At 40.7% G+C, this 22596-nt stretch overlaps 1 protein-coding gene across 1 annotated transcript in view; it reads right to left on the bottom strand.

The window, feature by feature from the left end:
* The window catches only part of PLCL2 (phospholipase C like 2), a 198318-nt gene that overhangs the window by 143267 nt on the left and 32455 nt on the right, over window positions 1-22596 (bottom strand). The window lies entirely within an intron of this gene.

Raw genomic sequence — 22596 nt, forward strand, 5'->3', positions numbered from 1 at the left:
AAAAAAAAAAAAAAAGAGACAAAGTATGAACAAAACATTTTATTACATCTTAGAAAAATTTTCCATATCAACAGAACAATATAAACAAAAGTAAGAGCAATAACAAACTAGTGGAATGCTACAACAAACTAGGGAAATACTGCAACAAGTACAAAAGACAAGGTGTTAAGCAACTAAATATTTATAGAGCCCTTAGAAATCAAAAAGACAAGGATAAATGGCTGAAGAGAAAAATAAGCAAAGATTATTTTTTGCATAAGCAAATATGCAATTGGTGGAAAAAGAAACGTGAAAAAACTTCAACTGCTCCAGTACTCACAGAAACACAAATTAAAACAAAGAAAAGATACGTACTTTCTGCCTAGTAAATGGGTGTCAGTTCAGAGCGATGCTAACATGCAGTGAGGCTGAGGCTATGGGGAGCCAGCGACTTCCTTGTGGCTCATGGGCCTGTAAACAAGTGAAGCTTTTATAGAGGCAATTTGATTTTAAAATGTTGTTTCCTTTGACTCAGCCACTCTACTTCCAGGGTTTAAACCTGGAATGCATGTATTAAACACACTGCTTACCATTTTAAGTGAACAACCGGGGCTGCACGCATCTGCCTCCACACCCGCTGACCCCACTGTCTAAAGGGGCCCCCACACCCGCCTCTGCCCACCTGCACCCTCATTAGGTCGTTCAGGCCCCATCACCCTTCACTCAGGTGATCGCAACCGCTTTCTCAACAGCATCTGCCCCTTTTCCAGGTCGTTCTCCCTCCACCTGGCCATCAGAATGAGATTTAAAAAAATCAGACCGGGTGACTTCATACCCCTGGCAAAAGCCTTCCAGGGCCTTCCATAGCCTGAAGTCCAAACTCCTCAGCCCTTGGAGAGCGCTGCGGCTCTCCTGAGTGCTTGGTCACCGCACCAGCCTCCTACCCCCACCCCCAGGACACGCTCTGAAGGTCGTGCAATGGGCCAAGCTGGTCTCCACGCACGCTGCTGTGCCCTCTCCTGAACACGGGTCCCCCCATCGCTCCAGCCCTTGGCTGACCCGTCCTCCTCCAGAGCATCCTCAGGGTGCAGAGCGGCGGGCACTTCCTCCGGGGACCCTCTCCCCCTCCTATGTTTGAGCAGGTGTTGCCCCTCAGTGCTCACTGCCCACGTGCCTTGCAACTGTCCAGTCACAGCACTGACTGCGCTGGGTGGGAATTAGAGGTTTAATTGTGGGTTGCTTGTTTTGCAGGCAGCTCGGGTCACCTTTGTCACTGCTTGGCCCTCTCAGAGGACACAGATGCCTCTGCGTGCCCACCAGCTCCCTCCCTCATTCACGGCCTGCGACCACGCGACCCTGGGCACAGGGGCTGGCACTGCACATCCTACAGGCCACTTGTGTGGTTCTTGGGTCCTTATTAAAGGAGAAATCCTTTAAGCCCTAACAACTGTGATTTGTGTTGTTCTGGGAACAGAGATCCCACATAGTTCCAGCTCTTCTTTTTTCTAGGATAAGCTGTTCATCATCTCAAGAGAGCACATTATAACATGACAGCTTTCACAAACCAAGGAGAGAATTTTAAAAATAGTTCCTTCCTTCTAGCACCTTTGGTGATCATCAAAGAGGAAAAGCAACCTAATGTCCCTCACGAGTTAACTGATTAAATAAAGTCTCCGTCAACACAGCGGAGGATGGTACTGCCACGAGAGTGAGAAAGTCTTTACGTGCGCATTCACTCGGAAACGTCGGGAAATAGTATAAAGTGGAAAAAAGCAAAGCGATGAACCATAATGTAACAGTCTTCTACGTGTCTAAAAAGGGCAGGCACGTGCATATGTGTGCCGGCTCATGCACCGAATATCCCTGGGAGAACCCACCTGTGGGGAGGAAAACTGGGTGTCTGTCAGGGGCCAGGATGGGGAGACAGACTTCACTCTGTATAAATCTCTCACTGTTCAGCCTCGTTAGGCTACTATGCATTTCCATGACAGCTTACTCTGGATTTTGACTTAACTAAGCAGGTATGAATGTCTGACAAAACTCTTTACATGAGAAGCACAAAGGCTAATTTTAACACCCCCTTTTCCCCCAAAAAAACCCCTTACAACTCCCAGTGCCCTTGAACAAGGTTGCCAGGTGGCAGCAGTGGCACAGATTCCTTGCCAGGTCACTTAGGGGTGGTCTCAGGAGCCGGCTAGTGTCTTTGTTCCTCCGTCTGCTTCAACCCTCTTTCTCAGTGCTCACCCTAGACCATTCTGAGGAGCAGACGCTGCAAAACACCCCGCTGTCTAACAACGGCAAAGGCACCCATCTCACCAGAGGCCTGTGACGCTAGGACGCTTTCCCCCCAGTAAGTGGTGCTGAAATCAGCCTTGAAGGAAAAGCAACACTGCATTTGTCAACAGCACTCCCTACAAATTCTGCTTTTGGGGCCCATATTACGACAAAGAAAATGAATGGGTGAACTAAAGAAAACATGATGGAGAGACTAAAGAAAACAAGAAAAGGGAGAAAAAAAGAGCTTTTCCTTTTCCTTTCCCTTGGTACAGCCAACAGGGCAGGACAACAGGGTAGGCTGATTTCCTCTTGATTAGTATCGGGTTACAGATCCGGTCTGTAACTAGTAAGTTGTAGCTCATACCTCAGATATGTTTTTCCTACATCTTAAAGATGTGTGCAAGGGAGAAATACGCTCTGGATCTCCTGTGTAAATCCCAGTGCCAACCGGGTACCATGCTCTCTCCATGTGACCGGCATATGGCTATGGAGAGAAGGCCCTTTCCCAATGCAGGACTGCAATGGAGAGAAAATTCAGCAGAAACTCAAAACAAAATAACGATAACCATGAAACATCTTACTTCTTGTCTTCATACCAATATGAAAATAAATACCTCTAAAACAAAACTGCTAAATTTAATTATCAAGTTTTAAAAAAAGACTCCATTAATTCAATAGTATCCAAACATGGGAGGGAAATAAGGGGTATTACGAAAATTCTTAAATGAGAAGGAAAAATTCAGTCCAGTTGTCGTATGACACCATCAGTGGAAATGATAGTCATTAGTTGTTGTTACCAAAAAGAGGATGTTACGAACCTGACATAAAGACAGATTTTGAAAACTTAGTCCTTGAGGCTTCACATATGCGTACAGCTGATACTACGTAAACTAACTAGTACGATGACTGTCAAATCCAGGTCGAACAAATATATATAAATTCAAATCAAACTAAAAATTGAGTGACAGCTTATTCTATGTCAGAACTTTCTCTGTGTCTCACCCCACAGAAGATGCTCTCATATCCAATAACTCACTGAATCCTTGATAGAACTTTGGGGGGTAGGTATTTTTTTTAATATTTTAATTTTATTGGAGTATCTCTGATTTACAATGTTGTTAGTTTCAGGTGTACAGCAAAGTGATTCACTTATATGCATACATGTATTCATTCTTTTTTAGATTCTTTTCTCATATAGGTTATCACAGAATATTGAGTAGAGTTCCCTGTGCTGTACAGTATGTCCTTGTTGGTTATCTATCTCATATATAGTAGTGTGTATACGTTGAGCCCAAGCTCCTGATGTATCCCTCCCCTCCACGCTTCCCCTTTGGTAAACATAAACTTTGTTTTTGATATCTGTAAGTCTGTTTCTGTTTTGTAAATAAGTTCGTTTGTATCTTTTTAAAATCAGATTCCACAGATGACTGATATCATATGATACTTGTCTTTGTCTGACTTACTTTACTTAGTATGATAATCTCTAGGTCCATCCATGTTGCTGGCATTATTTCATTCTTTTTTATGACTGAGCAACAGTCCATTGTATTATATATATGTACCACATCTTCTCTATCCATTCCTTTGTTGATGGACATTTACGTTGCTTCCATGTCTTGGCTACTGTAAACAGCGCTGCAATGAACATTGAGGTGCATGTATCCTTTCAGATTATGGTTTTCTCTGGATATATATGCCCAGAAGTGGGATTGCTGGATCGTATGGTAATTCTTTTTTTTTTTTTTTTTAAGATTTCTTTATTTTATTTTATTTATTTTTGGCTGCGTCGTGTCTTAATTGCGGCGTGCGGTCTTCTCTCTAGTTGTAACTTGCGGGTTTTCTCTCTCTAGTTGTGGTGCGCAAGGCTCCAGGGTGCATGGACTCTGTAGTTGTAGCACGCGAGTTGCAGAGCACGTGGGCTCTGTAGTTTGTGGCACGCAGCCTCTCTAGTTGAGGCGTGCAAGCTCAGTAGTTGCAGCACATGGGCTTTGTTGCCCCGTGGCATGTGGGATCTTAGTTCCCTGACCAGGGATCGAACCCGCATCCCCTGCATTGGAAGGCAGATTCTTTACCACTGGACCACCAGGGAAGTCCCGTGGATCATATGGTGGCTCTATTTTAAGTTTTTTAAGGAACCTCCATACTGTTCTCCATAGTGGTTGTACCAATTTACATTCCCACCAATGTCAGGTAGATATTATTATTCTCATTTTGTAGAGGAGAAAACTGAACCTAAAAGACACTGTAGCCTTGCCTGGGTCACTCAGGTACTAAGTGTCAACAACAGGACTGAACCTGGGCCCTCAAGTTCTGAGACCAACGACTTTCCTTTATAAATACTATTGGTGAGGTTTTCTTTTCTGTTCCTTACTGTCAACAATGTCAATGTTAATTAAAATGCCTTTTGACAGAACACTGATATCTCGACCAGGTTATTCTATTTGCCCACATAGAACGTCTGTATTTAAACTGTTTTTACAGCGATGGAACTTTTCCTTGGTTTTATCTAAGTAAGAGAAGCAAATGGGGAGAAAAGAGAGAAAAAAAAAAGACTAAAAAGAGATCAAACAAGAAATAATAAGCATCACTTAGGGGTTCCTTTTCTATTCCATATATCTTTTTCTAAATTCAAGTCAATTAAACTTAGCCACTAGTTTTAGTGCCGACGTGTGCCAGACACCGATAGAAGCACCAAAAGGGTCCCTACGCTCAAAAATCTCGTAATCTAGCAGAAGAGCCAGACCTGCAAATAAAAAACGACTAAATAATTTCATGAGTATTAGAGTAAAAAAAATTACATGGCAATCCAGAGGAAGAAGGGAATTAATGCATCTTCTGGGAAGGGGGTTGTGGCGGGAGGGTTCTGCTGAGGTGGTAGCATCTGGCGGAGGAATGGGAACCGGCCGCGAAGACGAGAATTCCAAGCAGAAGAGAATTCCAAGCAGAAGAGAATGCCAAGCAGAAGAGAATGCCAAGCAGAAGAGAATGCCAAGCAGAAGAAGCATGATATGGGCCCTACTCTACCACCTGCATTCATAGAGAAAAAAGTACAGAGAGACATCTCAGAGCATGGGGTGGTCAAATGTACACAGGAGGTAAGCAAAAAAGGAGACAAAGGTGGCTCCACGGTTTCTTGCTTGGGTCATAAAAAGAAAAAAAAAAAAAGCCATGAGGAATGCCATAGGAACTATTGCAGGAGAAGCAGACATAAGGAGAAAATCATGGGACATGGCGAACTCCAGATGCTGTAAGAGATTCCATGAGGCTTAAGAAAATAAACCACTCAAGTTTAGAGGAGTGATGGGGTTCACAGATCTGAGGACAGTCCCTCAAGGAGTTTACAGAAGCATCCCTTGTTTACCATTCTTGGTTCAATTTCTTAGAAATGAACAGAGGGCTGAAGAAGCTTGCATCAAAAGAAAAAACAGTGGCTTGTGGTGAAAGCCCTGGAGTTTCAGGAAACAGTACACCACGGCTTTCTTATTTGTAGCAGTTCTGATCAAAACAAAGAGAGATGATCAGCAAAGGTCCTATTCATACATTTGTGGGACTGTAGATCTATAGACAGAATAAATAACAATTAGGAGACTTTCAAACACAGCTGTTCCCAGTGCTGGCTCTTCCCGCAGTGAGGGGAGGGCCGCTGCCTGCTCTCAGCCACAAGCACCAATGCCCATGGAGAGCTCCCGCAGATTTGGGTGTTCTAGCTACTCGGGAAATCCTGCCTGTCTTCAAAATGAGAAAAACAAGCGTAGGAACCCATGAGGTTACTTCCTCAAGTTAAATGGAGAAGTCATCAAAAGCATCCTCTAACCCACATTTCTTTTTAGACTAAAAGAAAAGGCAATGAACTAGGGGTGTTTACCTCTGAAGAGCCTGTTCTAGGTTCTGGGAGAGAAGACACACCAGGCGCATTCTGGCTGGGAGAACACAATCTGAACTAAGGGTCACGTGACTCTTCCGCATCCTTGGGCGAATGACCTCCTAGGATACATCTCCATCTGTAAAGAGAGGCCTCCTAAGAGCTCACCTGGAGGGTCTGGCAGAAGCTTGGACAGACAGCCCAGGTCACCTGTAGGCACCACACAGACGCTGGAACGCACAGCAGCCATCCCCTCGCTCCTTCTGGGCTCAAGCAGGAAGCAGCCCCCTTCCGCTCAAGAAGCCCCCGTGTCAGGAGGGAGGGTGCATTTTCCTCCCTCTAAGTTTCGGGAGGACTGGGCCTCCCACTCCCCCAAGATTTGGGGATGGTGGGGATTCCTCCTGCCCAGGAGAGGAGACCTGGAAGGAGGAAGGGTCCGCGTTCCCTGGTCAGAAAAACACATCAACGGCCACCAGAGCAGGGGGAAATGCTGGCAGTCTTATCTGTTACAATGAGGAACCAGAAGGAAAGAGCCAATGGCTGCAGTTCAATAGGGTAAGATTTGAGAGGCTCTTTTCTAAAGTCAAGCAAGACTACAAAGTGAGCCTGCACCCGCATGTCTGATGACTTTATCAAGCTGCTCTGTGTCCCGCCTTTCTTCTCAGGAGCCTTTTCTGGACTTGGAAATGTTATCTTTATGGTGCAGTACACCATGATTTTCGGGAACCTACACATCTCACCCCAGATCTATCTAGATGCCCCGAAGTGAGTCCTGACAAAGGGCAGGTCTCCCCTGGTCCCATTCCCATCCCCCTGGCTCTCCTAACCCTAACCCTCAGCATTTAAATGTGCTCAAGCCTCTCCATCCGTCCTCAAAAATCTAGCTCCCCAAACCATTCACCACTAATCTTGAGATATTTTCTGAACTCCAGCCCCTATTTTTTCACCTCCTACTCACCCCTCAACCTGTCACTCGTTGAAATGGATGTTTACCAAGGCCACCCACAACCTCCACGATACTGGATGCAAGAGGGGTTTCTGGGTCCTGCCTTATTTGATAATCACAACAGTGGTATCACCGGTCTACTGAGCACTTCTCATATGCCACCTATGACCCTCCATACTGTGCGGACTTTATCTCATCGTCACTACAAGTCGATGAAGGACGTTTTACAAGCTGCCTGTCTCTGTGTTTTCTCCTCCCTCCTTTGGTCTCCATTTGGGGCTGCTCTTGGCTGGGGCCCCTTCAACACTGATGTCCCCCAGGCTCTATCCTTGGTTCCTCATCCCTGGGGTGCTCTCATCCAGTTTCTGGTCTCAATTATTATGCACGGAAATCACAACCTGTCCCTCTGGCCAGGCTACTGACTGGCCTCTCCAACTGGTCCACTGTCACCCTCACAGATGTCTCAGGGTTAATGTGTCCACAGGGACCTCAGCTCTTCCCCCCTACCTGAATTGGGTCCTTCCTGTGCTCTCCCGGCATCCTGCACAGCCTCCTTCCTCGCCCTGACCACCCCACGCCGTAGTTACCAGGTCTCTGCCTATCCTGAGTACCATCACTGTCCCCGGGGCCTAGCACTGGGCTACCGTGCAATAAGTGCTCACTCAGTGATTATGAAATTAATTAACACGGAGCCACAGAGCCTTTGGTCAGGCAGGTAACCTCCCTGGACCTCAGCGTCCTCACCTGGAAAATGACAGCAATGAATCAGAGGCACAGAAGGGTGTTAACGTTACATCCTGCAAGCTGCCCTTTCAAAAGGGTCCGTAGTCAAATAAGCTGAGACATTCTGGGTGTCCCCCTCTCACCATTAGAAAGCACTGGGAGAGCTCTGACAATCTCTTGTTGTTTCAATAAGGATCTCCCAAACTCATCTGACCACAGAATCTTCTTTTCCTGGAGTGTCTCAGACCCTCAGGAGTGAGTGGTGTACACGCTTTGGCAAATACCAGACCAGTGATTCTCAATGCGGAGCAATTCTGCCCCCAGAGGACTCTTGGCAAAGTCTGGAGTCATTTTTAGTTGTCACAAAGGGGTGGGGGGTAGGGGGAGAGGTGCTCCTGACATCTAGTGGGTAGAGACCAGGGATGCTCTTCAACAGCCTGCAATGCACAGGACACAAAGAATTATCAGCCCCAAATGTTTATGGTGCCCGGGCTGAGAAACCCGGAGCTAGACTGATCTTTATGATCCAGGTCCCTTCCAGCTCTAAAACTGCTGATGCTACTGAGCCACAGGAACATACGAAGATGCTTCACATGGAGATAATGGGACATCCCATCTAGAACAGAGCCTGGGCAAAGATGCATTCCTTTTAAACTGACAGATAGGGTTTGATCAAAATGTTCACCAACCATTCCCGGCCATTTTCATTTATGTCTTCAACTGTTTATTTCACATGTGTATTTTCAATTTGTGCATTTTGTCAATATTTTATTTGCACGATACTAGTAGCATAGTATAGTGGGGCAACAACTGGAAAAATCACTTTGGTTACTTACTATAACAAGTAAAGCAAAATTAAAGAGAAATGTGACAGCTGACAACCTATTGTGCAATCAGATGTCTTGTAAACATTCTGTGAAGGATCTACCCTGTTCTGTCTTAAAGAATAACTTTAAAGTAGTGCAAAAAGGAATGATGACTTTAATATGCCATTTTAGCTAAAAAAAAAATTTCTCTGCGTCTTAAATTTCATTTGCTTCAGGAAAGAAGGAAAAGAAAAAACAAATTGCTTTAATTTTACATACATCGAAGGATAAAGTGAATAACAATTTCAAATGGATTTTTTTTCAGCTGCCCCCCCCATTCTTCCCTCACCTTAAAAAGTTTTTGAGTATAAATTATTTTGTTTGCTAGAATGAAAATCTGATCACAATAGTAAAGCAAGATCCATCCCCAAGTAGTTTCAGTGAGTATTTTTAAATATTATTTAATTTATTCTTCTAAAGAAAACCTTTGCAGTTAAGTAATCATAAAATGGTAATAATAAGTTTTACAATGCTTAACATTTATTGAGCACTTGGGAATTGCCAGGCAAGCGCTTTTCACACATGATCTCATTCTCATACTTACAGGAACACCTAGAAATAGATACTATTATCAACTCCACTTTACAGAAGGGGGGAAACTGAGGTTCAAGAAAGGGAATTATTCCCCAAAGTAACATTTGCTAGGAACCTAACAAAAGAGCCAGTCCTCACATGTGTCTGATTCTAGGGTATTTGATTTTATGAATAATAGGCCTTGTGTTGCCTGTTTGTGAGCAATTCAAAGTTACGCAAGCAGAAACGTTAGCTATCGTGAAGAATCAGCAAAAGACTTAATTAATTCTGATGGGCATGGCAGTGACGCTTAGACATCCTAAATGAAGAGACTGATCAAAAGAAAATAATTTTAACTGTTGTCATGCAGACACTCTCCTTGTAAATTGTTAGCATTTGAAACATTTAGTTCATAGAGCTGACAGCAAATATGACCAACCTTTTTGTTTTGTGAACTGGAAACAGTCACCTGGGAAGCAGACAGGATTGCTTTAGAAAACATCTGGTGGTTCCTCAAAAAACTTAAACATAGATTTACCATCTGACCCATCAATTCCACATCTAGGTATACAGCCAAAGAGAAATGAAAACAACTGTCCACACAAAAAACTGCACACAAGTTTTCATAGCAGCATTATTCATAATAGCCAAAAGGTGAAGAGAACCCACATGTCCATCAACTAATAAGTGGACAAAGAGTGGTAGATCCATACAATGGAATATTATTCAGCCATAAAAAAATAACAAAGTACTAATACTACATGCTATAACATGGAAGAACTTTGAAAACATTCTGCTTAAGTAAAAAAAGCCAGTGGCAAAAGACCACGTATTGTATGATTCCATTTATATGAACGGTCCAGAACAGGCAAATTCAAAGAGATAGAAAGTAAATCAGAGGTTGCCAGGGCTAGTAGTGGCTGCCAGGGCTAGTAGTGGCTGCTGATTGGCAAGGTGTTTCTTTCTGGGGAGATGAAAATGTTTTGGAATGAGATAGTGGTGATGGTTGCACAACTGTGAATATACTAAGAACCAATAAATTGTACACTTTAAAAGGGTGTATTTTACATTATGTGAATTACATCCCAATAAAAAAGCAGATTGGATAACTGCAATAAACAAAATAAACAATAAGCTCATGTTTATAACTTTAATTGGCTCAAATATGTGTACCAACAGGATTTTGGAATTTTAAGTGGACATGCTGATTAACCATAATGACTTAGGTCATTCACAGGAAAAAAAAAAAGCTCTGTAGATTTAAATTCCATATACATGATATATAGCTGAATAAAATCTGAAATTCTGACCTAGAGGTATCTTCTAATACCTATTATCACGGTTACTCCCAGTCACTGACGTACACTGAGCAAGGCTGTTAAACGACACTCCACCCAACGGCCAGAAACAGCAGTGACCATTACAGAGCTGGGGATTGGCGGGGTGGGGCGGGGGGTATGGAATCCATCGTCCTCCCTTCATGCCAATGACCCTTAACTGGCACAGACAATCAGAGGCTGACAGTGGGTTGTGGAAAAGTTGATTTCCTCATACAGCTGACAGTTCCAAAGCCTAGAATGCTAAAATTCTAGATTTCTACTTTAGATTTCGTTCTTTTTGTTAAAGATATTAAATGACATAAGAGCACTTTGTATTCATTTAAATACAAGGAAAAAAAAAATTTGTCCTGACAGGTCCAACTGGAAATTATTAAAAGAGATGGGTCCTTGAGAATCTGGTTTTTGGTATTTTCTAAGTAAGCCACAAAAACTAAGGCTAAAACTCAGGAGACTTTCCTGTAATGCCATTATTCTACTTAACTCAAGTTAAAGGTTTAGATGATTCAAGTAGTATAGGTCTACACGCTATAGTCTTCATCTAACAGCCTCTGTGTTTGTTCATTTATTCTGCAAATGTTTCCTGAGAACCTACTATGAGCCAGGCACCAGGCCTAGTGCTAGGGACACAAAGATGAATAAAAACAGAGATTATCTCTGTGCTAGAGGGTTCTCGGGCCAGTGGGCAAGACCGTCATCAATCAAATAATAAGATACACATACAAAGGTGTGCATTGAACATTACTGATTTAGAAATTATATAAACTCTAGGAAAGCGGAATCTTATAGTAACTATTAGGATTCTCCAAGCTTTATGTTATTCACTGTCATGCAAGGGAATTTTATTTTATTAAAATAAGATATTAGACTTTAAATTTTTAGTGCATTAATTTTTATTTTTATTAATTATTACATGTAATTTTTATTACATTACTTGGGAAAATCACCTTGATATGGATGTGCTTATAGACCCTAGAGGGTTCTGGAAAGTATAAAATTAAGAAAAGCAAATGCTGCCATATCGAATATATAAACAATAAAGAGTATATCCACTCATATATTTCAATGAAAAAGATTCATCAAGAAGGGTTGCAAGTTGGATGCTAAATTAAACAGCTACAGTTTGAAGTTAACAGCAGCCTATAAAACCAAAGTCAGATGCTAAGTGACATTAGTGAAAATAGCAGACTAGGACACTCTAAAAGTCCATTCCTCCACAAGAAATAAACTGGCAAAACTGTCTAAATCAACTTTTTTTGGCACTGTGGAAACAACTAAGAAATTGCAAAAACCAGGGGAACACTTAATCAATAAAAAACAGCTGAATCTCAGGAGGAACAGTCAGCTTTGTGGTATTATAACTTGCCCTGTTCCCATCCTCCACTCCCCAGCTAAGTGGAGGCGGGTACCTAGAAGCCAACAGCCCACATTCCCAGTTCACACACCATTAGCAGAAGAAGCAGAACAGAGCTTGTTTGGAAAGAATTGTGGTTGTTTGTTTTGGTCTGGTTGTTTGGCTCAGCTCAGAGGGCTTGCCTCAATCTCTCCTAACTGAAACTCTAACAGTGTTAAGGTGGCAACCCTGGGCTTTTGCCAGAAACACTTAAATGCAAATATATTTGCTGCTGTTGCCTAGGAGCAATGGATAAGGGTTGAGGTAAACAATAAATGAAACAAAAAGCTTAGGAAGAAAGGCTGGGGGATGAGATGCTTGGGCAAATAAGGACTTTGAAAAAGATCAGACATATTCCTGGGAATCTAGGCAGCTACATGCATGCATGGGGCTGAGTACATGCTCAGGAAAGTCCCCCGAGAGCCCAAAACTGTCGCCTCTGGCTGACCTTCAGGTTCTGGGCAAGCAGGAAGTGAAGGCTAGGACAGAGTTGCCAATTTCAGTCTGATCTGAACTAGCTGACCACTAAGCTAACAAAATAGAGACATCAGAAGCCACATGTGACAAAGAATATCAACTTCCCAAAATTAGTACAGAAAAGTCACTGAGCAAACAACAGGAACCACAACAAGCAGCAACAAACCCTGAGGAGTGGAACCTTATTTCCAGAATTGCCACATTAAAATATTAAAAATGTCCAGTTTTCAACAACAAAAAGTTACACAGCATGCAAAGAAATAAGAAAGTATGGCCCATATACAGGAAGAAAAAAGGCAACTAATAGAAACTGTCCCTGAGGAGGCCTCACGTTGGACTTACGAGAGAAAGACTTTAAATCAATTAATTTAAATATGCTCAAAGAACTGAAGGGAATCATGTACAAAGGACTAGAGGAAATCATGAGAATGATGTCTCATCAAATAGAGATTATCAATAAATAAATAGAAATGATTTTGTTTAAAAAAAGAAGCCAAATAGAAATTCTGGATTTCAAAAGTACTATCACTGAACTGAAATTTCCATGAGAGGGGCTCACTAGCAGATCTGGGCAGGCAGAAGAAAGAATCCACAAACATGAAAATAAGTCAACTGATATGATCCAGTCTGAAGAGCAGAAGGAAAAAAGAATGAAGAAAAATGAAAAGAGACTAAGAGACCTCTGGGACAGCACTAGTCATAGAACATGTGCATGATGAGAATCCCAGAACAAGAAGAAAGACAGGAGGAGAGAGGAATAGTTAAAGAAATAATGGCTGAAAACTCCCCAAATTTGATGAAAAATAAGAACTGATGTTTACTCAAGGGCAAAATTAACAGAAGTGGTTGCATGAGATGACTGAACCAAGCCACTGGGCATTTCTGACACAGGAAGAGTGAGAGTTGAATAGAAGAGAATGCCTTGTGAATGAAAATCCAGTGAGAGGTGAGTGGTGTGGTAGGTCTAAAAGCACTCCACGCTAAAGACCCTCCAGATGATGAGAGGAAGCGGCAGAGAGAAACCCGGGCCTCCATCCACGGTCCTGCCCTCTCCCTGCCCTCCTACCCCTTTTGTAGCTGTAAGCTGCTCTGTCCGGGGTCTTCCCCACTCCTCACAGCCAGACTGCCCCATGCCTCCTGCAGACCTCCCCCTACAACTACCAAATCACCAGGGTTGGAGGCAGCCACTGTTACGAACTAAGACTGTCATCTTCCTTTGAGAAGGGAGTCTGACTGCCATGACCAGCAGAGAAGTCCAACACAAAGCACATTTCAATCACTGGTTGGAGGAGGGGGCAGGAAGTGAGCTTATTTTGAGCACTTACAATATTTTGTTATAGTTAGTGATCATTTAAATTCACTCTTAGAAAAAGGTTGTTATATTTTCAATATTTATTATGAAAGGGTTACTGTTTTCTCCAATGAACACTTTTCTACTTTTATGGCAAGTATCAATAGCGAAATCAGGGTTCCTTATGCAAAATTTTGCCTCCAGAAGCTTTTTGTTTGCCCAAAGTATTAATGGATGCCCTGATGGAGGAGGGATGAGAGAGACATTATCTTCAATTAAACCCTGTACTTTACTTCTTTTTGAGGTAGCATATTTACCTGTCTCTAAAAGATTATTTTTCCCTAAAATATAATATTTTCGTTTTAATTATCATGGGTTAAGAAAAGATTCTGTGCCCATTCAAAGATGGAATGTTTCACTTGCCTATTGCCAATTACGATTTTTCTATTGACAGAAATACACCTTCAGGATATATTTCTTTCTTTTAATTTGAAGTATAGTTGATTTACAATATTGTGTTAGTTTCAGATGTACAGAAAAGTGAGTCAGTTATACACATTTTTTTTCAGGTTCTTTTCTATTATAGGTGATTATAAGATATTGAATATTGTTCCGTGTGCTATACAGTAAATCCTTGCTATTTGTCTGTTTTATATATAGTGGCTTCTATCTGTTAATCTCATACTCCTAATTTATCTCTTACCCCCTTCCCCTTTGGTAACCACAAGTTTGTTTTCTATGTCTGTGGGTCTGTTCCTATTTTGTAAATAAAATCAATTGTATTATTGTTTAGACTCCACATATAAGTGATATCATATAATATTTGTCTTTCTCTGTCTGACTGACTCCACTCAGTATGATATCTCTTGAAGAAATCAAATTGAATTCATCCCAGGGTCACAAGTATGGTTCAACACATGCAAATCAATCAATGTGATACACCACATCAACAAAAGAAAAGACAAAAATCAGAGGATCATCTCAATAGATGCAGAAAAAGCCTTTGGCAAAATTCAACATCCATTCATGATAAAAACTCTTACCAAAGTGGGTGTAGAGGGAACATAGCTCAACATAATAAAAGCCATTTATGACAAACCCACAGCTAATATAATACCCCAATGGTGAAAAGCTGAAGGCTTTTCCACTAAGTTCTGGAACAAGACAAGGATGCCCTCCCTCACCACTTCTTTTCAACATAGTATTGGAAGTCCTAGCCACAACAATCAGACAAGAAAAAGAAACGAAAGGTATCCAAATTGGAAGGGAAGAGGTAAAATTGTCATTATATGCAGATGACATGATACTCTATATAGAAAACCCTAAAGACACCACACAAAAACTATTAGAACTGATAAATGAATTCAGCAAGGCAGCAAGATACAAGATTAAGACACAGAAATCTGTTGCGTCTCTTTACAATAACAGTGAAATATCAGGAAGTAAAAAAAAAAAAAATCCTGTTTAAAATCACATCATAAAAATAAAACACCTAGGAATAAATCTACCTAAGGAGGTGAAAGACCTATATACTGAGAACTATAAAACACTGATAAAGGAAATTAAGAAGATTTTAAAGAAATGGAAAAGATATCCATACTCTTGGATTGAAAGAATTAATATTGTTAAAATGGTCATACCACCCAAAGCAATCTACAGATTTGATGTGATCCCTATCAAATCACCCATGACATTTTTCACAGAAATAGGAGGAATAATCCTAAAATTTACATAGAACCCTAAAGACCCAGAATTGCCAAAGCAATCCTGAGGGAAAAAACAAAGCTGGAAGCATACCATACCCTCCCACACTTCAGTACTACAAAGCTACAGTAATCAACAAAGCATGATACTGGCACAAAAACAGACATATGGATCAATGGAACAGAACAGAGAGCCCAGAAATAAACCCACACACCTACGGTCAATTAATCTTCAACAAAGACAGTCACTTCAACAAGTGGGGCTGGGAAAGCTAGACAGCCTCATGTAAATCAATGAAGGTAGAACACTCCCTCACACCGTATACAAAATATGATAATCTCTTGAAGAAAAGAGACAGGACCCAAATAAACAAAATAAGAAATGAAAGAGGAGACATAATAATTGATACCACAGAAATACAAAAAATCATAAGAAAATACTATGCACAGTTATATGCAAAAAATTGGACAGCCTAGAAGAAATGGACAAGTTTCTAGAAACATACAGCCTGCCAAACCTGAGTCAAGAAGAAACAGATAATTTAAGCAGTCTGATCACTAGAAGTGAAATAGAATCTGTAATTTTAAAAACTCCCTGCAAAAAAAGTCCAGGACTGGATGGCTTCACTGGGGAATTCTACCAAACGTACAAAGAAGAACTTATACCAATCCTTCTCAAACTCTTCCAAAAGACTGAAGAGGAGAGAACGTTCCCAAAGCTATTCTATGAAGCCACTATCACCCTGATACCAAAACCAGAGAAAGACACTACAAAAAAAGAAAATTACAGGCCAATAACTTTGATGAATATAGATGCAAAAATCCTCAACAAAATATCAGCAAACTGAATCCAACAACACATAAAAAGAATCATACTCCATGATCAAGTAGGATATATTTTAATAGTACCTAATACCATAATTGCTAAGCCCTCTGTTAAACACATTGTACTATTAACACATACATGTATAGGAAGATTAATTACCCAAATATGGTCTCATTCATAGCCATATTTGGTGGCACTAGAAGATCTTAGGAATGATTTCTTTTGACAAAGAAAGTAACATTTAATGACAGTTAAGAGACACAATGCATTATCAAAGAAAGTTCCATCCAGGGCTTCCCTTGCGGCGCAGTGGTTGAGAGTCTGCCTGCCGATGCAGGGGACACAGGTTGGTGCCCCGGTCCGTGGAGCGGCTGGGCCCGTGAGCCACGGCTGCTGAGCCTGTGCGTCCGGAGCCTGTGCTCTGCAACGGGAGAGGCCACAACAGTGAGAGGCCCGCGTACCGCAAAAAAGCGTACCGCAAAAAAAAAAAAAAAAAAAAGAAAGTTCCATCCAGTGAGAAATGCATGAAAAGATTTCAAATCTTTAAAATTCCCATTTTTAGACCATTTTAAAATTTCACAATTGCTTTAAAGTTTTGAGGAGGGTTATATGCTTAAAATAGGTTTGATTTCTATTACAAACTCTGAATTGCGGTGCTAAATTCTGAACACCAAAATTCTGCCTGAATAAGTTTTAACATAACAAAAACTGCAGAGTCAAATTCTAGCAGTAAAGATTCTACTTTGCAGGAATTAATTTTAAAAGTGCGTAACTATTAAAAAGCATAAAATTTCCTCTACCCTGCCACAGATTAAAAACAGCTTTTGTTGTATCATATTCTTTTTAAATAATTGCATGCAACTCTTTTTTTTTTTTTTTTTTGGTCCTGCTAAAAACATGTATAACTCAACCAACCTACTAAAATCAAAGCATCTTCAACTTTCGTTTTTCTCACAACTACCAGTTTCTTGGATGAGATTCTTCCACACAGCTATCTTAATATTTCCTGTGTTCTTACTTAAGGAGACTGTATTTCTGTTTAGACCTTTCATAACCAAATTCTGCCTTCATGATTTCCTGTTTAATAGAAAGGGGCAGTAGTAAAGATCATGCTAAAATGATCTGCACCTGTCTTTAGAAAACATTTTTGCACTTGTATATAAAAATGAATAGTGATGTTCTGGGAATTTAGAACCTTGTCCTTTCAAAGTTGACATCACATTTTTCTAAAATACAGGTGGCGAAACATCTCCTGCTTTTCTCATCCACATCCTCACCCGGGCTTTGAAGAATTCTGAAAGCCTGGTGAAACAGGATCTCCTCTCAGGGAAATCCGGGTGCTGTTTTCCTCAAAAGATTGTTCTCGGCTTCTGTGTTCAATGATCCTACCACTTACTAGATTTCATCAGCTTGCCAAGAATGGGTATGAGAATCACCAATTCACAATTTGCCATTAAGCAGGTAAGTAATCTTTCCAATACATCAGTACTTTACCCCTTGGTCACTTTACTTAAAGCTTTTTTTTTTTTTTTTTTTTTTTAAAAAGGCAGATGATTAAGTTAAAAATAAAACAATCCACTTGGGTTATCATTTTAAAGAAAGATTCTCTACAAAGGCAACTTCATTCTGGAATGGTCCATTTTTAAAGATATGATTAAAATAGCTGACTAGCATCTCTCTACCTACCAGGTAGCAGGTATTTGTTGCTAAAAATACATACATAAGAAGCAGAGGACCCGGTCTCCTGCCCTTGGAGAAATTTACCATATGGGCTAGATCTGCAAATAAAGTACATAATGCTTAAAGATGCTTTTAAGTCAAAATGTTAAGCAATTCTTTTTATGATTTTGATCTGTTCTGTCCTTCTGAATGAAATTCCTAATTCAAACTTTAATTGAAGGTGAGATATAATTGATGTCATTTTAATGGCAGATACCACATACTAAATTTCTTCCAAGTGGCAAGGACAAAGGAAAACTATAAATGTGGGATAACTAAAAACATATTTATAGATTATGACTTGATGCTGAGGAATTAATATTCAAAATGTTTCACTGTATTCTCATTTAGTAGTGGTTATAATACAATGGTTATCAGTACAGTAAACTATTTTTTTTCATAGTAGTTGAGGAACTGGGTGGCCTCTGGTTAAATGAGAAGTAAATCTAGTTTTAAAATAAATAAAAACCCCACACAAGCATTGCCACTCCTGCATATGTGGGCATGTCCTCCACAGAAGGCTGGCCCCTCTCTACCCCACAAATAGCTCAGCCAGAGTGCAAGAGCCACTTACAAGTATCAAAGCACTTGCTTTCTTGCTCTCTCTGTTATCTACATACATACTTTTTAATTTTGGATTGATCTTTCTAGTGGTTTAGATTCTCAATAAATAGAAGTTTATTACATACTCATATTAAATAATAAAATTAACTTATATTTATGTGGAATATTCTAAGGGTGAATACAATGCTATGTCATATCATCTATTAAAGAAGAAAAATATACAAGGATTAACAGTATATGTAATAAACACAGTTTTAAAAAGTTAAGTGATATTCTAAAGCCAAGAAGTAATTTCCTCACTAGCCTTCTGAACAAGGACCCTTTCTGGAATCTAATCGAGTGATTCCAGTACCTGTGGCCACATTTCCCTGCTACAACATGGAAGAATTTTACAGACAAATGAAGTAACAAAACTACAAATAGTACCATTAACAAAACATTATGGAAAAATTCTTTTAATTTGTTTAAAAACACACAGGCTCTTTGCCTCGTTGATTTTTTTTTTTTTTTTACCCACAGAAGCAGTGAGGAAAAAAAAGTGGGGTTGGTTGGCAAGAGCATATTCTGGTGATTAAATTTTAGGCAGATGCTATATATATGGTATGAGTTATTTTATAATTTGAATGAATTTTCAATTGCTTTGCTTATTTTTATGCCACAGCTGCCAGAAAATACCATTTTGAAGTCCATATTCACATGATCTTTGCAATGAGGATTCCCTGGAATGGACACTTATTCATGTGCTGCTACCTAGGGTGACTCTTCCTTACTCTCAGGGAAGCACTTGCAGGAAAACAGATGCCCACCCCACCAGACTCCAAAAAAGGTCAGTCGTAAAACGTCCATATTTCCTGTAAGCCAACTACACAAGCCACAGAATTAACACCCTAAAGGATGGGTAAACATTAGAGAGCCAAACATATAACTTTAAAAGTCAGAAAAATAGCAAAGAAAAAGAAATAATAAGGATAAAGGAAGTAATAAAAATAAAAGCAGAAATTAATGAAACAGAAAAGGGATACAACAGAGCAATAGAGAAGATCAACAAAGCCACAAGTTGGTTTTTGAAAAAAAATATGAAACTGACACACCACGGGCAAGCCTGATCAAGAAAAAAGAAAGAACAAACAAACAATACTAGTAATGAAAAGTAGGACATAACTACAGACACAGGGGATTGTAGAAAGGTGAGAGAATATGATGAATATTATGTCAATAAATTTGAAAACTTAGGCAAAATGGACAAATTCATAAAATCACATAACCAAACAGTATAAAAACAATGCAGTGCCTAGACTTCAAAGTAGTTACTTGTATATACATAAAGGCACTGTTAAAGCCCAGAAAAACAAAACAAGCCCCAGAAACTTGACTGCACTATTTCCTATTAAACTGCTTTTTAGGAATTGAAATTTTGGCTCCAAATGACTGAGTTCAGGTTTTTGGTTCAAAGGAATAAAACAAAAAATTTCAACTAGAATATTTCATATCTACAATGATTCATAAGTGCTCAAATGTAGGAATGATGTCCATATCTTTTTAAACAATTGACCTAATCCAGAGTTTTCCCATAGTATTTCTATTTAACTTTTGGGATTAATTAATAAAAGTTTATATATGTTGCCAAGAGTTAAGTGATAAGGATTCAATAACTTTCTGGAACTTGACTGAATGACCCTTGTACTTCTGTATTTAATATTAACTTTGACCTGTCATACAACTGCCGTATTCCAGTGCTATGTAAGTGCAAGAACAATAAAGCCAAAGCATTCTACAGATAGAAGAGATCTCCACCCTTCACTTTACATATGACAAATCTGAGACCAACTGAGGTGAAGTAAGTTGCCAGTTGTTACATTAACTTAGTCTTTTGCCTCCAACACAAAGCCATGATTCTGTACTCTGTACTCTGTGGAACATAATTCTGCCCCATTACCTTCACTACTATAGTAATACAAAGCTGTCGCTAAAGCCACAGCATGCGTCTCTCTGTGACACGGTGTCTAGAATAAGCACAGCCATTAGAGGTAAGGGGAGTTGTCGGACTTTATCCAGAAATATTAAAAAATTCCATTGTTTTAACATTTCTCTCCTTCCATCCTTCTGGTTGAAATGCCTCGTTGACTGTAAAGTTCACGGTGACAATTTGCCCCTCGCTATAGTAACCTGGCACAATCTTATTTTAGTTTCTCAGATTAAGGGTATGCATTGAATCTGAGTTGAACAGTCCGCCTCCGATGCTGCAGTCATACAGAAGTTGTGTGTCAGATTCTAACACACACAGATATAAAGGAGACTATTCAGGCAATCGTCCAAATTTTTTCCTACATAATGCTAACATTTCAAATGATGAGACATTTGAATGATTCGTATAAGAAAACAGAAATCTGGCATTATGGAATCCAAATAACAAGATGCAGTTTTCCCTTTTGCATAGGTTCCCAAAGTGACAGCTACAATGTCCCTTATGCTCCATGCTCAGCTTCCAAGAGACCTCGCCTCTCCCCCATCAAGAAGTAGTCTCGGACTTCCCTGGTGGCGCAGTGGTTAAGAATCCGCCTGCCGATGCAGGGGACGCGGGTTCGAGCCCTGGTCGGGGAAGATCCCACATGCCGTGGAGCAACTAAGCCCGTGCGCCACAACTACTGAGACTGTGCTCTAGAGCCTGCGAGCCACAACTACTGAGCCCACGTGCCACAACTACTGAAGCCCACGTGCCTAGAGCCCATGCTCTGCAGCAAGAGAAACCACTGCAATGAGAAGCCCGCGCACTGCAAAACAGAGTAGTCCCCTCTCAACACAACTAGAGAAAGCCCACGCACAGCAACAAAGACCCAGCGCAGCCATAAATTAATTAATTAATTAATTTTTAAAAAAGAAGTGGTCTCTTCCCCTCTGCCTGAATCTGGGCCAGCCAATGATTCACTTGTAACTAAAAGAATGCAGCACAAGTGACTCACCGTGACATCTGAGGCTAGGTCACACAAGATCGTGCAGCTTCCACCTGGTTCTTTTGGGAGCCTTTCTCTGGGGGACATTCGACCACCTGAGACCACCACGTTGGAAAGGCCTCATGTAGGCACTCTTGTGGACAGTCCCAGCTGAGCCCAACCTCCCGTTATCCCCACCAAGGTGCTCACATGTGACGAAGAGAAGCATGTTGGTGGAGACCCTCCAGCCTCTGCCCCAGTGGTTTTGAGTCACCTGCCATTCACATCTTCCCAAGTTGCGGCCTCAGACACCAGACAGCAAAGATAAGCCATCCCTGATGTGTCCTGTCCAATTTGCTGACCCAAAGAATCCATGATCATAATAAAACGGTCATTGTTCCACGTTACTAAGTTTAAGGTGGTTTATTAAACAGTTGCAGCTAACCGGAAGGCTGTATTGTGGCCAAAGAACAAAAAACTAAAAAAACCTGAAAATGCTACACGACTGCTGAGCCTAGTTACAGGACTAATTCTTACATTTGTCAGCGAGGTAGACAGACCAGAAGGTCAAAAAGACCCTTCAGACCTGACCCTAACCGAAAGGAAGATCAACCCTCCGGGACACAGGGGATGTATGTCCCTCACAAAACAGGACCGTATCCTATGCACATCCGGATTGTGAAGAACAGAAAAGGCCTAAGTACCAGGAAAAGGCCGGGCTGGGGAAGGAAGAGCCTTTTATAGCTCTTTCCAGCGTAGCTATCTCATTCTCCAGTCACTGCCAGGCAACCTCCTAAGGAAACTATGAGTCTCCAAGGGGCTCCTGAGACAAAGAACACAGGCAAGGGGAGAAGAGGGAGACACAGGACACACAAGTTGTCCCTTAACCCTGTGAGGTACAAGATGGCACATGGCTATTGTCTGACCACAAGAGAGAGAAGAAAGCCTAAGATACAATTACCAGACGGACCTGAACACCAAAGAGGGGGAAAAAGTATTTTAACTATCTTTACCTTTTATCCTTCAAAATCCTTGACAATATAATTACTTTTAAGTCTCCTTAGGTAATGTGTGTCATCATCAACCATTTGGATTTTTCCTCTAAATAAAAAGATCTGATAGAGTTCTGTGAAGCACATTCATGAGATGCCGAAGTGCCACGGACTCTTTTTATGGATGGTATTAATTTT

The sequence above is a fragment of the Lipotes vexillifer genome, unplaced genomic scaffold (assembly GCF_000442215.2).
Source record: "Lipotes vexillifer unplaced genomic scaffold, Lipotes_vexillifer_v1.1 scaffold418, whole genome shotgun sequence".
NCBI lineage: Eukaryota > Metazoa > Chordata > Mammalia > Artiodactyla > Lipotidae > Lipotes > Lipotes vexillifer.